The sequence below is a fragment of the Staurois parvus genome, unplaced genomic scaffold, assembly GCF_062004578.1.
Source record: "Staurois parvus isolate SC_StPar_1 unplaced genomic scaffold, SC_StPar_1.0 ptg000082l, whole genome shotgun sequence".
In the NCBI taxonomy this organism is placed as follows: domain Eukaryota; kingdom Metazoa; phylum Chordata; class Amphibia; order Anura; family Ranidae; genus Staurois; species Staurois parvus.
Window position 1 is genome coordinate 58,573 of NW_028317878.1, and position 14,298 is coordinate 72,870.

A 14,298-nucleotide genomic window follows, 5' to 3' on the forward strand; every position below is an offset into this window, starting at 1 on the left:
GAACGGAATCCCCTGAATAGTACGGGGGCACAGATGGATAAGCCGGAGAAACCACTGGAGCATCAGGAGCTGAATCATAGCTGCTGATTTGGCTGATGAATATATCAGCCATTTTCCTATCCAGCAGGGAAGAAGCCTGGGAATCATGGCCTGGTGTCAGGGCCACGACCTGAGAAGGAGACCTGGCAGGGCTAGACAGAGACCCGAGAGGAGCAGGGTGAACACTCACGTGTGCCATGGGAGCCATCACTTTGTGTCCCAGGGCTGGAGGAGGAGGGTTGGGCCCGCTGTGGCGGTGGCTGCTATCTCTCTGCAGCTGAAGAGCTCCGGGAGCCAGTGCCAGTCACCATCTTGCCACCCCCTCCCTTCTTTACCATGGCAGCGCGGGAGCTGCCCGTAGACTTTCTGGTGGTCGGGTGGGCATTGGGAGGTCCCCCACCTCCTCCGCAGGTAGGCTAGGTAAGTGGCAGGGAGGAATGGGTTCGGAAGCCACTAATTATACCCCTTATGGCACTGGGAATGTGCGGAGCAGTTAACACTGCATCCGCTCCAGCTGCATGTGCACTCTTGTTCAACGCATTTTGGAACGACACATTGTTCCTTCAGGGACAGCATACATTTTTCTGGTGAATTTATATATTCCAATAATCTAGACCACATCCAGGAATCTAAACTGTCTCAGTTATACATAATTCCAAGCTGGCATATACAGACCCTTAGATATGTAGAACTAAAGCCTGGTAGACACAGCTAGGTTGTTTTAGTTTTTTTTTTTGTTTTGTTTTTTTAAATCCAATGAGCTGAATAAAGAAAAAAAAATCAATTGCAATACCAACACAAGCAATGTTGGCGTGACAATCTCCCCCACTGTGCTTTTGTATACTGACAGGGTGAATGGATATACCAAGCACCACATCCCTGGATTCTAGACTGGAAAAATATTGAAGGCAAAAATGTGGGACTTTAATGGTGCTGAACATCTTAGGAATAAATGGACATGAAATCCAGATAAAAAGGTTTGTTACGTTTTAATGTGTACCTAAAGTTAAAAGCAATTTTTGTATGAAATAATCACGATTAAAATATACCAGACACTCCCAGCTATTTGCCCACTGTACTGACTGATACAAAATTATACAATATAGAAATATCAGCTGTGTACAGTGGGACATTAATAGCTGTGAAATCTCAACACGTTTTGCTACTTCTGCTTATTCAGGAGATCCATTGTGATGGTATAGCAATACAGGGGATTGCAACCAACAGGGAGGAAGGACATAAGGAGTGCAGGCACGAATAATGGAATACCCCAAAAGTGTGGCTCAACCCAAAAGGAAGGACACAAATATGATAGATCAGCAAATAGGACCAATATCCTCATACTGGGCAGGATAGAGTGCTACCAACACCAGAGCTTGATTCAAAAATATCATGGTTCAGCTGTCCATGAATTGCATGGGCGTCCAGTTGCACCCCCCGCTCCAAAAAGACGCCAGACCTTGTAACAGAAAAAACTACCAAAATGAGTTATCTGTTACCTAAAAAGCAATTTTTGGTGGCATCTTTACCCAACGTATAATTGAGACATGATCATACAGATGATTACATTTCTAGGAAAGCAGAGTATGCTAATGGTATTTGCACATTATTTCTCTTTTAAGTGGGAAAGATTAATTCTGGCGATTATACTGTGGATATCAGTTGCAGACCCACGCAGAAATCACATAGCAGATCATGACTGATTCAGTATATGTGCATCGTACTATTTGACCTTGGGAGAGGTGGGCTACCTACCAATGAAGACCATTAAAGCGTTTCATCTTGCATGAGTTCTGTGAATGCTCATGTTTCTACTGTGCATCATAGTATTTCTAATTTATATAATCGTATGTACTTCATGGGAGGCTCAGAGCAATCCAAGGGATGACTTAATTCATAAACTGATAATTCATAAAAGTATCAGAGTTCCTCCCCTTAGAGAGGTATTCCAAATTGAACAGTCTCCAGTTGACTAATCATGTTGGAATGTCAAGTTCCTCTTCTAAGTAGAGGATAACAGCTGAAGCTAATCCAGCTTCGTTTTGGTATTTTCCAGCGATCTACACACAGGGTTGCACATTATGTTGTTATTTATAATGGTATTTATTACATTTATAATCTTCTAACAAGTCCATGTGGAAAATCGGCTTTTAGCTGCTCAACCCACTAAGTATTGGATGAATGGACTTTTAATCACTTGGCTAATGTATAAAAGCTAAAATAGGAGGTCTGTCCCTAACAACCAATAATACATCAACTACATTCTGTTTTATGTTAGAAAATAAAAGATAATGATAAATTGGTTGCTATAGAGAATGAATCCTCTTTTACCTTTGGGGACAGAAAGTGATAGGAAACCTCTCATGTTGGGACACAAATTAGGATAAACTGAATGGACAGATGAAGTCTGCTAGATCACATTAGCTGATTACCGATTAGTTTCTATTATTTCTTGAAAAAAAGACTTTAAAACCTTTGCAAGATTTGAACACCAACTCTAAAAATTACATTATTCTGGAAAAAACACCAATAAACATTACAATTTAATACACTCTAACATAGTCCTGTATACAATACAATAATCATTTAAACCCTTTACATTTCGCATTCACACAGTTAATCATGCTTTCCTTCATGGATAGTATAAAAAGAGTATTTTATAAAGATTATTTATAATGGACCTTCTCATGACTCTCTGTGCATGCATTTAAAGGACCTTTGTTTAAAATGTGTTACTTAATGTTGACTCATAAATAGCATTCCCAGTTGCTGGGCTTTGGTTTTGGAAATTTTGCAGGAAAGCACTGTCCTTTTGTATTTTTTAATAATGTGATGCTGTTTTATCCAGCCTATATTTAACTTCCCATTCTGTAATTCTTAGCCAGCAGTATTTATGATTAAACAGAAATAGACCACACTGACTTATATCTAGTCCATTATAGAAAACAACTGTCTGCCTTCAAAAAAGAACTATTTTAGCTTCTAATCAAGTTGCTTGCAGAATAAAAATGACCATGTGAACTCTACTAATTACCAGGTCCTCAGTCTCCCCAATGTCAAGAAATATTGACATCTTATTAGGAGACAGCAACCTGTGTAAATTTTCACAATCGCAAATTAAGCCATTCAAAATTACAACCAAATTGTTTGCAGCTTGGCATGTGAAGATGGGCATGGATTTTATTCTCTATGACCAGGTTGCAGAGATGTCTAAAATAACGCACCATTGAACAATGCATTATAACATGCTGGGCTACTATTGCACATGTTAGAATTTTTAGAACTGTTATATTTTAGGCAGATGCATAAGAAATACAAAGTCCATATAGTAATATCATTTACATAGCCTGAATGGGTAATTAGCCCTGTCACCGTTCTAACAGGTATGTTTTATTTCTTTGGAAAAAGCAAATATCATTCTTCACCTCTGATAAATGTAACTTTCACTATGTTCCCAAATTACAGACTCTGCTAAACATTTCCTCAAACTGACACTTCCAGGTGTGTCGGATGCCTCTGTGACTCACTGCTGCCCATTGTTTCTGTTTCCCCAAATACTACATCACTAGCATGTCTGCGCAGCTATCATGCTGTGCTGGGATCTTCAAAGGCACACTAGTGATGTAGTGGCTGGAGGGGGGCATAAATGGGCAGTGGGGAGACAAAAGTATACTTATCAAAAAAAATAAACATCTGTGAAGAACAAACCGTAAAGTCGGTAATCAAAGTCTGTGGTGATTGGCGGACGAAACACGTTAACGTTGGGACCTCATTACGTCCAGAAACGATGCATGCAGGTGTCCCCATGATGGATTAAGTATGGCCAGACAGCCATATGTGTGGCACATTCAATACCAGGGAATCCGAATATACCTATGTATATTGGAGGCATATTCATGGCGGTGATATGAGGATATAATAGCAGCTCTACTCATGAACAATAAGGAAGAATACTAGAGAGATCAAACATTGATGTATATCAACCAAAGGTGGCAGTAAGTTTTGAATTACTTATGCTGAAGTAATCAGTTATCTATTAACTACTTATAATGGACTTCCTATATAGACATCTTTTCTCTATTGGGCTGCCATTCCTCCTAAAGCTATGTGGCTACATAAGACTTTATACTGCAGTCAAATTCGCTTTTAAGCTCCAATTTACAATATCCTTTATATCCGCTATCACTTTGTATACAACGTTGCTGAATACTACCGCTTGATATGCCTGCTCTCTGTGGCTTCTTCCATTTGTGATCAGAGGTGGATATATTCAATTGGAAATTCCTCTTGATCCAACAATGACTTTACATACACATTTACTGCATTATAGTTGAAGTTTGCTAGCTTGTATTACAATTTATGTTCGATACATCTATTTAAGTTACACATCATCTACAATTTCTATGCTGAGTGACGACTTACATGGAATTAATTTATGATATGATCTGAAGCCTCATTATCACGTACCTGGTGATGGAGGCCAATGGAGAGAGGGCTTCCCTTGTGGCTAAGTTCCAGGCTCCCCTGAGAGTGGGACAGCAGGAGTCAGGCCCAAAGTTGCACAGGTCGCCTGTAGGAGTGCTGGTTGGTGGTCCACTCAGAAGCACAGCTGGTGCGCAGAGATAGGTCTGCAGACAGGAGGCACCTCTGCATGGTATGCAATCCCTTCCAGGATTTGGATGTTTACTGGGTAGTCGGTTCAAGCCAAGGTCAGGTACCAGATGGGTATCAGAGCGGTAGTAGTCAGATGGGATAGCCGAGGTCATTCACAGAGGAGCAAGAGAGAGAGAGTATCCGTAAGCCAAGCCGAGGTCAGATCAGGGGTAAATCAGAGTAGACAGGTCCCAGGATTAAGCCGAGTTGGTAACAGGGAATCACAAGTCAGAATCACAGGAACAGGGCACGGGGAGCTAGAGATCATCAAGCAACTAGAGGAAATGATGAGCCTCCTTATAAAGGCTGTCTGGCACCAGACTGAGGCTGATGTGTACTTCTGCGGCCATGTAGAGTACTGGCAGAAACACCAGATCTTCCAGAACTCCTGCTGTGGACAGGACCCTGACACTTATAAACTTTTGTCATTGACTGGTTTCAATGCTGTTAGTTCTTCCGAGAGGACTATTTGATCTTCACATTAATTGATGCAAGTTTATTTTGTCTAGATTTTTCACTAACCGTCCGTAGTTAGCTTATGTTACCAAATTCATGTGACTTACGTGGTTTAAGCTGGTCATTGTAATTTTATATGTATTGCCATAGAGTATGTCATTATATTCTAGGTTCCACACTTAGTGATGTGCATCTGAGTGTACACAGCTCCATGGGCCGCTCTGATTCATATCACTGACCACATGCAGGCGTTTTAGTACAGATTGTCTTTTTTAATTCATTTTTTATGACTGATGTTTGTTCCCCCTTGCAAGATAATTGTATTAAGATATATAATAAAGTTTTTTTGTATATAATTTTCTACATCGCTACTGTGCATGGGTATTTTTGATTACACAGTCTGTTCTTCACAGCTGTTTATTTTTTTGATATATTAATTTCGGTATACACCCATATCAATAACCTTTTTTTGATGAGACAATGCGCTATTATCTATGCTTCCTGCCTGTCTTTGTAGCGCTCATTTTGTTAGTCTACAGAAGTATACTTACCCTGTTTGCCTAACATTCCTGTCTTTGTAGCGCTCATTTTGTTAGTCTACAGAAGTATACTTACCCTGTTTGCCTAACATTCCACCCTCTAACCTTAACTCAAGCTAGCCTTACAACTGTAGAATTTCATTCAAATGAGAAAGTAGAAAAATAACTCATCCAACCATTGGATGGTGCCTTCATAAACTCAACTTATTTCAAGCAACTTTTTGTTTGGGTACCACGCCAATAACTCGATTTTCATAGGAAGATCTGACAAAGGCATGCGAATAAAACCATTACCATTTTTTTCGGCCAGCAATCAATTCAGTGATTAGAAATTCATTTGTTTCCATTAGATTCAACAAACATTTTCCATGCTTCGATTTTTTTTTTTTTTTTTTTTTTTACTCGCTCTGTTGAAACCTGATTGTCAGATCATCTCCTTTTAACACTTAGATAACCAAAAAAAAATTCTGCATACAATAATTTTCTAAAAAACAACAACTTAATTCTCAGTCCAGCTGAATGTTTACTGACCTCTTGCAGCTGCAGTCCTCTACAATGTTTATATCCTCTCAGCCTGGACCTTCTTTCTGCTGTCTGTCACTGCTTAGCTATTCCCCATAAACTTCTATAGCAGGGGTCAGTAACCTTTTCCACATCTAATGCCATTTTTACAATCATCAGACAGCCATCATACCAGTGAAAATAGCATGCCGCAGACTTGGCTTTCAAGAATTACATTCATGGTTGTATTGCTAACGGCATGTTAGACTCATTAAATATACACAAACTTGCTGCATCATATGAAGATCTCTGATCAGCCATAATTTCTGTACCTTTTGACCTCATCAGTCCCAATACATGCACTTTCAGACCTCAGATCAGCCCCAATTTCTGCACTGATAGGTGGCACTGATTGGTACTAATAGGTGGCACTGATGGGCACTACTGATAGGCGGCAGTGATGGCCACTAATAGGGGATGGGATAACTATTGATGGGCAGCACTGATGGGGCCGTACTGATAATCAGTGCCCTGATTATCTGTGTACATGCCCCTGTCACACTTGCTGGTTACCAGCTCTGCTCTCCTCACGCTATGACAGCACGTGAGGAAAGTACTACCAATAACCAACAAGTGTGTTTACATTGTGATCAGCTGTTATTGAACACAGCTGATCACATGTTAAAGGGCTGCTGTGATTGGCCCTTTACCTCAGCTGTGTCCAAAGGAGCATGGGAGCACGCCACAGGGGAGCGTATTTCTGGGAGGACGTCCATGGACGCCCTCCCGGAATAAGAGAGCCACGCTGTTTCAGTCTTTTGGCTATAACGTGGTAAGAAAGAGGTTAAGCTGAATATACACTAGTTGAATTTTGTGCAATATTTTTCTTTGTAAGAAAATTGAAAAAAATGTTCATTCTTTTTTCTAATCATTAATGGAGTCAAATTGACATTCATTTTTCACTTCAGTGACAAGAAAGTTCAAAGGAGCAGGATGGAAAATGTGTCTCGAATTTACACATTTCAGTGTTTTGGGTTTTCCTCTAAAGTCCATTAATTCCAAAATCAAATGTTAAAAGCAAAAGAAATATACTACCTTCGACCATTGGAATGTACTGAGAATTTCTGTAAGAATTTTCAGATGAAATTTTCTTCGAAATCCTACTAGTGTATACCCAGCTTTAAACCTCAGTCCCAATGCATGCACTTCAGACCTCCGATCAGCCTCAATTTCTGCACCTTCAGACTCAGCACATTCCCAATGTAGACATGCACTTCAGACCTCAAATCAACCCTTATACACACATGCATTTCAGACCTCAGATCAGCAACAATAGGCAGGGATATTAACATAACCTTGCAGATGGTTGTTTTGGAACACAAAGCTTTCATTGTAAAAAATTATTTTTTTTATGATCCTAACCAATTTTTTCCATTTTAAAGAAGTATCCCCAAGCAATAAAAGGTTTGTCAGCATGGTCGGATTGAGTTGAGAAGGGGGAAGGTGAAGCAAGTTGTCAACCACGCTGGCTCGGCAACCAAGCCACAGATCAGAACAGGACCAAATACAGTATGGTAGGTTTCTTGGGGGATTCCACACAGGTTATCACACTATTCCTTGCACTGAAAAGCCTACCCCTTCCTTCCTATATTTGTAGGGCTGAAGTGAAGCTTGAAAGGAGATCAGAGAGTGAAGGAGAGCCTTACAACAGGAGAGTGGCCAAAAGACCCATGTAAGAAAGCTGTCATACATAACCAGCTTAAAGGAGGAAATATTCCCCTTTTTGTTTTTGTTTTTTTAGTCTACTGTTATGTGCAGGCATGCTGAGTGGCTGGAGCGTGGGATGGCTTGATTCCTCGATGCTGTATGACAATGTTTTCACCTGCAGGGTGCTTCCACTGATGTCAGGAAGGTGGGTAGGCCAGGCCGTGTATTTGACAGTCTAGAGAGCTTTGTGTGCCCATCATGGCATACATGCTGGCAGTTGCCAACTCCTATTCTGTAGGGCTGTCTCCAAGGGCAGCACACACTTGGGATAAAACCCCATACAATCTATAGGGATCAATTGTGCAGGTGCAGACAGCAGGGGAAAGGGATGGGGAAGGGGTGGTAGGCCAGCCAGGCCAAGCAGCTATGTCCCATGCCCTGGGCCCCAATTGGAGGAAGACACCGTGTGTGTGTGTCTCTCTCTCTCTCCCCCTCCCCACCTCTCTTTCTCCCTCGCCCTCTCTCTATCAATCTCTCTCCTCTCTCCCCCCCCCCCTATCTCCCCTTCCCCCTAAACTATTCACCCTGTAAACTACAGCTGTATTCCTCTCCTGGGTTTCCCCCAGCTGATACCATCATCCTCTGGTTGCTAGGACCACTCTGCTTCCCAGCAACCGGTTTACACATCGGTCAAAATGCACAGTCAGGCAGCTTCCACCCTCTGTGTAGACCTGTTCGGCAATCCACCCTCTGCCATGATGCTGTGAAAGGTAGGGCTGTAAAGGTGGGGCTGTGATGTGAAGGGGGCTGAGGACACTGATGTAAAGGGGGATCTCTGATATACAGTAAATGAGGGACTGTGATGTGAAATAGAGTTGTGATGTAAATGGGGGCTGTAATGTGAAGGGGTGACTGTGATATGAAGGGGGATTGAGGACACTGATGTGAAGAGGGTCTGTGGCGTGAAAGTGACACTGTGATGGGAAGTTGTGATGTAAAGGGGAGTTTGCTGTCTGAAGGGGAGACTGTGATGTGGAGGGGGGACTGTGATGTAATTTGGAGATTCCTGATGGAAAGTGGAAACACCTGATGTGATGGGGGCTTCTGATGTGAAAGGAAGGGACTCTGATGTTAAGGTGTGCCTGTGGCTTAAAGGGGACATTCCTGATTTGAAGGGGGATTCTATTGTGAAAGGTGTGGACTCTGACGTGAAGGGGGGATTTTGACATGAAGGGGGGGGACTTTGATGGTAAGGGAGGGTCTGTAATGTAAAGTTGATTACTCCTGATGTAATGAGGGGAGTATGATGCAAATGGGACTCCTGATGTGAAATGGGGGGACTCTAATGTAAAAGAAGGGCTTCTGATGAGAAGGGGGCCTCATGGGCTTCGGGAGGGGGGACACTTCCCCTGCAGCAGCAAGGAGAAGTTGACACCATTTTCCAGTGCAGATTTCAACGTCCTTCAGCCCAATAAATACAGTGTCAGATGTTTTGCCATGGTGTAATTGCAGTGCCATAGGTGCTATTTCCCGCAGATACACTACTGGGGTAGGCAAACAGTGTAAGTATACTTTCTGTAGAAATATACTTGCTTGTATTTGAAGTACACGGACTGTGGTAAAAGTGACCCTTTGAATAATTTGCTGCCAAAGTTTATTGTATTCTTTGAGAATAATACTTGAGGGAGAACAAAAACAGCATTAAAAAAATTTAACAAAAATTTACGACATCTGCTAATTTTAGCAGATGTCGTAAAGTGACTTTACGACAGTAAAAGTGACTTGCAAAGTGACTTCTATCAGTGTGCAGCAGAGCATTGGTTAAAGCTTGTAGGAGGAGTTTTCATTCTCCCCAGATTGTCCTAAGAGGCTGCAGGACCCCTGACCCTCTGTCTGGATAGTGCTGATTGGCCCTGTGCTGATCACATGCACTCTTACAAGAAAAAAAAACTCTAGCAATACAAACCAAACTGAGCATGTGCAGCTGGCCCCAAGGTTCTGTTTTATCAGCAGATCGATTGGGGACAGTATCAGAAGGGGAGGATCAGAGAAGACAGGATCAAACATCCTTTTTACACAATGTAGAGGATTTACTCCTTGGGTTCCATAGTGAGTGTAACAAGCATGCTTTACTGCATATACAGACTGACCTTAGTGTTGTGGGTTTAGTAACACTTTAAATGGGTAGCATACATGACAGAAGTAAAATTTTTGTGTTGTCATGTGAACATCGCTGTCTGTTGCCTTTGTGGCTTAAGGGGGGGAATTGGTGGGGCAGTAAAAACACAGCTCTAACATGCTTTTACAGAACCCCCCAATTGCAAGCCTGGGTGTTCTGATGAGAAAAGCTGCAGGGTCTGTATCCCTTTTTAGCAGCAATTAACCGTTAGGAAGAATCTCACTAACACATTTTTTGTTGCAGGGGATGCCTAAAATCTTACTTGTATCTTAACACAGACTTCTTGGAAAATCAGTGAGCCAATCAGGCAAGTAGGAAATGACCAATGGTGTACAGAACGTCTCCAGGTTACCATATTGCATTGAATTTACAGAAAATTGTGGGATTACAGATTGGAGGGGAAAGGTAGTTTTTGGTACCATTAACCCCTTGACGCCGATGTCACACAAATATGGAACTGGGCTTTTTTCTGTGGGGCCGCATATTTGCGTACCTGTCTTTGTGCTGGGAGTGCACCGCACGGAGCGCTCCCAGCACAGAGACCGCAGTGTCACTGAGAGCTCCAGGTCCTGTTCTAACGATCATCAATTCCGGGTCACATGATCGCTGTGATAGCCTCTGATTGGCTATCACAGTGATCAGTCACTGTGCAGCCCAGCCCCCTTGCTTTTTTTCTCTCTTTATGAATGGAGAAGAGAGATACATTGTATCTCTCTAACTGGCTTAGAGAGAGAAAAAAATGTTTGTAAAAAAAAAAAAAAAAGATATTAAAAAATAAAGAAAAATACCTAGATCAAAGTTTGATCTAGTTCAGTGCCAAGGTTAGTGTTTGGGTCAGGGTCAAAGGTCAAAGGTCAGGATTTAAAAAAATTGGTGTCAGTGTGTTTTAGGTAAAAAAAAAAGAGCTGGAGAATTTATTTTTGTTATTCTTTGGTGGTAGGTTATGGTTGTAACAAGAAACACACAGCTAAATAAAAAAAAAAGAATTTTTTTTTTTACTATTTTGGGCCAGTTTTCCTTTGATAATATAAAAAAATCAGGAGCTATCCATTACCATTTACCACCAAATGAAAGCCCACATTGTCCTGAAGAAAACACGGTATAATCCAGCTGGATGCACAAAGTAGTTGTGATGATATGTACGGTTTTACTAACACATGTCAAAGTTGCAGAATTGTGCTTAGGCATTTAGATTTGTTTTACCCTTAGGCATGAAGGGGTTAAATTGCAACATGGCTTGTATTGTAGAAATTGTACTGTTGCATATGCTGCATGTTTTATTTTGCTATAATTTTCCCCTACAAAAGTGGTGTTAGGGTGGATACACACATGGGAGCTTCTCTGTTTTAACAGCTAATTGACAAAGTAGTGTTTCAGGTCAGGTTTACATTCGGATCACGTCAGGATTTTGTCCTGTTCACAACTGAAAGATGTGCCATTCAGAAGAGTTCCCATAGAAGTCAATGAGCCTAAATTGGCACCTGAACCTGACCGCACTGCTCAGAAAACTGACAAGACTCTTTTTCAGTTCGCAATGAATCCGCAGCAATGGACATATGTGAACAGGCACAATAAAAAGCAATGTTCTTTCACATGTCATGTGAATTTGATGTGGCTCAAAATGCATCCATTTAACATATGTGTGAGCCGGCTCTTACCCTTCATAACATGGGGGCAACAAATCGCCAGCAGCAGGTTTGCTAAAAGGCTGCCTGTGTGTGTTTATCTGTCACTGTGGCAAACGCTACTGAATCTCGATCGCTTTTGATGGCAGTGACACCTTACTACATCAGCTAGAGAGAGAGACATTCCATGGGAGCACAACGGGCAGCCTCTCAATTTGTGTTATCAAAGCTTAATTGAACAAGCTGAAGTTAGGTGATTGGCTACCATGCACAGCTGCACCAGATTCTGAGTGCTCCAGTTTTTTGCTTTTGTCTAACCACCTCCCACCCGCCATATAGTTCAATCACTGGCGCAAGGTGGTGCTCTCGTTCTGAGAGGACGTCATATGACGTCCTCCCATTCTCACCGCGCATGCGCGGCTCAGGGAGCGCGCAGAGTGGCAATCGGCAGTGCGCTATGTCCCTCGGACACAGCGGATCACGTGTAAACACGGAAATGCCGGTTATCGGCATTTCTCTCCTCTCGAGCTGTCGCTTTCCGCAGAGGGGACATGTACATTGATCATCAGGGCACTGATGATCAGTGTGCTCTGATGATCAGTATAGCCCCAGCAGTGCCACCTGTCAGTGTCCATCAGTGCCTTGTGTCAGTGCATCGTGCCAGTGCCACATCAATGCCACATATCAGTGCATACCAGTGCACATCAATGCCACATATCAGTGCCCATCTGAGCTGCCTTTCAGTGTCATCCATCAGTGCTGCCAATCAGTACCACCTAACAGTGCCGCCTATCAGTGCCAGTCAGTGTCGCCTATCGGTGTGCATCAGTGCCGTCTAACAGTGCCAGTCAGTGCCGCCTAACAGTGCCATGTATCAGTGCTGCCTTTCAGTGCCCATCAGTGATGCCTGTCAGTGCCACCTACCAGTGCCTCCTCATCAGTGCCCATCAGTCCCACCTATCAGTGTCCATCACTGCAGTCTCATTAGCGCACATCAGTGAAGGAGAAAAATCACTTCTTTACAAAATTTTATAACAAAAACTAAGAAAAAAAAATTTTTTTTCAAAATTTTCAGTGGTTTTTGGTTTGTTTAAGAAAAAATAAAAAACCCCGAGGTGATTAAATACCACCAAAAGAAAGCTCTATCTGTCACAAAAAAATTATAAAAATTTCATATGGGTACAGTGTTGCATGACCGCACAATTGTCATTCAAATTGCGACAACGCTGAAAGCTGGAAATTGGCCTGGGCAGGAAGGGGGTATAAGTTCCCAGTAGGCTAGTGGTTAAAAATTTTTTTTATTGATTTTAACATGTAAATACGCAAAAAGAAAGGTGCAATGAACGCCCACGCAGGGGTAGGGATAATTGACCCAACATCAAAAGAAATAAATACAACTTAAAGGATAAGTTCACCTTTCATAACATGTTACACCCATATTCAGGGTGTAACATGTTATGATCTGGCCGGCCCCCGCTCCCTGCTTTGACAGCTAAAAATGTATCCGTGCGGGGCTCCACCTGCCTGGCTGCGTCACTCATTCACAGCATTCTGTGAATGAGTGACTACAAGTCCCTACAGCCTTAGCGGCTGTCGGCTTGGAGTGCCATGGTAGTTCATTGATTCTTCCTGTCAGTATATCTGCTTGCTTGTACATCCCATAAGGCAAGCAGATATTCTGACAGGCAGGGGTGTCCCTAGGGTTGGTGTCACCCCTCCGACGATCCCCGCAGGATGGATTGGATTTGTGGATTGAGCATAATAAATCGAAGTCCGATCCATTATGCTCCCCAATCCGTAGATCCGATCCAATCCATCTTGCGGGGATTGTCGGCTTGCAACCTATACGGGGTTAATGGATCTTTCAACACTGGTCCGGTCTGCACATGCTCGAGAAGTGATGTCAGATGGAGGAGGTTCCTGCTATCGCGGCTACATTTCCTGGTTACAGACAAGTACCGGATCTTGCACAACCTTACCTAGATCAGTTAACCCATATAGGTTGCAAGCTGACGATCCCCACAAAATGGATCGGATCTGCGGATTGAGGAGCAGAATGGATCGGATTTTTACCTGCAAAAAAATTTGCATTTATTATTTTTGTTGAAAAGGTGAACTTCTCCTTTAACCACTTGTCCTCCAGAGGATTACCCCCCTTCCTGCCCAGGCCATTTTTTGCGTTATGGCGCTCCGTTACTTTAGCTGACAATTGCGCGACACTGCACCCAAATGAAATTTGCATCCTTTTTTTCCCACCAATAGAGCTTTCTTTTGGTGGTATTTAATCGCCTGTGCGGTTTTATTTTTTGCGCTATAAACAAAAAAAGACAGACAATTTTGAGAAAAAAAACAATATTTTTAACATTTTGCTATAAAACATATCCAGTAAAAAAAATTTAAAAAAATCAAATTTCAGCATAAATTTAGGTCAAAATGTATTCTGCAACATGTCTTTGCTAAAAAGAAAAATCCCAATATGTGTAAATTAAATGCTTTACGTGAAAGTTATAGCGTTTACAAATGGCAGTATATATACTGGAATTTCTTTTATTTTTTACTAGTAATGGTGGCGATCAGTGACTTATAGCGGGACTGTGGC